Here is a 2,851-nt window from a genome sequence, read left to right as displayed (position 1 = left end):
TTGCCTAACCTGTGGGCGCGAGATATTCGGTCGTCGCTAGTAGTCAAGTTTAAGTTCAATACGGAATTCAGAATTGCACAAACCTTTTCTTGTGGTTGTGCCCACGTCTCGGAAGAGCTGTCTGCAAGGCAATGAAATATTAAATTCTCCCTTCGTGAACGATCTTCAAAGTCATCTAGCCATTGGTTCAGCGCCATTACTAGTGGTTGATAATTTTGCGTGGGCAGCCCTTCGGGGCAGCTGACATGTTTTTCAACTTCCGAAAGCCTATTATCGAGATCCGTAATCTGTTGCTCAAGGGATGATTGCGCCTCTTTCACTTCATTAATAGACTCCATCAGTTCATCTTTATTTACATCTATCTTGTTATGCAATGACTTAATAAGGGAAAGCAGCTCGTTGTAGTGTTTGTGAGGAACATCCTTTGGGGGGCCGGGGTTTGATTGAATATCGCCAGACATGATCAGCAGTTTTACAACATGAACACATTCGCTTGTCACAGCAATCATTACACAAGGGCATGGAAGCAGCAGCAAGCAAACATTGTTTGATCTTTTGCTATAAAGGGAAGGAGCAGAACCCACCTGCACAAGAAAAGCGAAAGGGTTGCTGTAGACTCGCATTGTTGCTGCACTTCCATGCCCACTGAAGGCGATCCTCGGGTCCCAGCTGTTTAAGTAGAGCTGCGGTGATGCGTCGGTCACTTTGGATGACGCCGGTGCGCAGAGGGCCGGGGAGTCGTTCCACAAAAACGGTTGCTGCGCTTGGCAGTCCGGAGTGTTTACTGCAGAATGCAACGCCTGGAAGCCTTTGCCGCCGAGTTGCGCAGTTGGCTGCAGTGTCTTAGCCGGGAGCGGAAGAATTTTCCACGAGGCAAGGAAGGTCAAAATCTGCACAACAAAAGCGAAAGGGTCGCTGTAGATGCGCATCGTTGCTGCACTTCCATGCCCACTGATATCGGCTTGTTTGACTTCATGTGAGCACTAACGCAATTTGCTTGGTAGTCGAGGATTTTTGACTTTTCTAGATATAAGCAGTACATCTAAGAGCGGAACTTTTGTTATCTGCAGTCATGATGGAGACGTCGGTAACAAAACCCAACCTAATGTTGCTCACCGAAGGGCTAGGTATCACACGGAGAGAGCCCACGCGGGAGACAGACGGTGCACTCACCGAGCACATCTGCGGGTTTACCCCCTGCGTTCTCGCTGAATGCCATGTGATAGCGTCACGCTACCTTTCGCGCCGCTGTGCGCTCCGCTCACGGCACGTGCGGCGGCCGTGTGCGCTCCTTGTGCATGCGCTAGGATGCGGTTATATAAATATAAAAGGAATCTCACAACGCATGGCATCGCACTTCTCTTTCGTCTCTGCCACCGATCCCGTCGCCTCTGTCGGAAGCGATGGAAACAGAAGTGAGATCGTCTAACACCGGGTTTGAGTTTCCTTCATTTTGCAAAAAAAGTGTCCACTCATGTGCTACACCGATACAACTCAACAAACCACCGTTCATAAATCCTGCATTCATTTAACCTTAACAAAGAACATGCAAGAAAGGGTATGGTTAAGTGCATTTCACTTGTCTCTGGTTTCATCTTTTGTAGAGCCACGTGTGTGAATTCAAGTGACGTTGCATGGGTAATCACTGTGGGTGTCGTTTACAGCTTCGTTTTCAAGCCACCTTCGTAGGGTGAATTGGCGGGCATTTTTTGCCCACAGGGATCGTTTTTGCTTACGTCGATGAAACCGTTGGGGGGGGGGGGCGGTGGTAGAGGTATACAGCTTTGCTGTAAAAAAAAATTCGCCGCGTATCTGCTTCTTTCGTTGCAAATGTCGTCAAAAGACGATAGTCTTTATCGACTTTTGCCAAGTAAATGCCTCCCTTGGCTTTACCGCTCACCTCTCATGTTGTTCCTCTTGCGTCGCGCTCCTCCCAAGGTAAAGCCACCAAACGTTTGCTTAAATCATTTTAAATTTCCCGCGTTCCACTGCTCCAAACCGTCAGCGTTTGGAGCAGTGGAGTACGGCGAAGACGCGCGTTAATCGAGGCACCCTACTTCAACGTTTATAGAACCGCGTTTCCCTACTCCACGTGCGTTGCAAGCAGAACGTGGAAACTATCTAGTGGAACCTTGCGTAACTGTTGCCGGTTGATTTCTTAAAATGGCGCCAGAAGCTATAGTGGCGCTGGCGACAGCAGGCGACGGCGGAGTGAATTCTTTTCCTGCAGTTGAAGTATTTAATTTGGCAAAAGTCAAAAGCATGTTTGAATTTTTATAAAGGAACACTACAAATATCACTTCTGAATTGATTTGTTGTCTCATATTTGCGTAATGTCTTGTTCTTCTTCAACAATGTTGAAAAGTCTGAACATTACACCGGACCAAGACGGGTAGATTTAGCTGTGACTATGTAAGACTATTCCGCAGGCATTGTTTTGCTTTGGCCGGGTGGCTGAATCGAGTCACAGACAGTTAGACGGACAGACATACAGACATACAGACAGACCAAAATTTCTGGGTTTAAGTAGCCCAAGAAAGACTATCGTCTTTTGCCTGCAGTAGCCACTGTAGTATGTGTTGTATTCCACTCCATGCCCATGATTCCACTCCATAGAGCCAGTAATGCGCAACGGCTCCTGGCCTCCCTGGAGGTGGTACCTACATTTATTAATTGGTCCTTTCTACAGTGATGTTTTTTAAAGACGATATTCTTTCTTGGGCTCCTTAAACCCAGAAATTTTGGTCTGTCTGTATGTCTGTCCGTCTGTCTGTCTGTCTGTCTGTGACTCGATTCAGCCACCCGGCCAAAGCAAAACAATGCCTGCCCATTAGTCTTATATAGTCACAGC

This window comes from Haemaphysalis longicornis, unplaced genomic scaffold (assembly GCF_048455015.1).
Source record: "Haemaphysalis longicornis isolate Haplotype H1 unplaced genomic scaffold, Haemaphysalis longicornis Haplotype H1 scaffold_12, whole genome shotgun sequence".
Taxonomy (NCBI): Eukaryota; Metazoa; Arthropoda; class Arachnida; order Ixodida; family Ixodidae; genus Haemaphysalis; species Haemaphysalis longicornis.
This window is presented reverse-complemented; position numbering follows the sequence as displayed.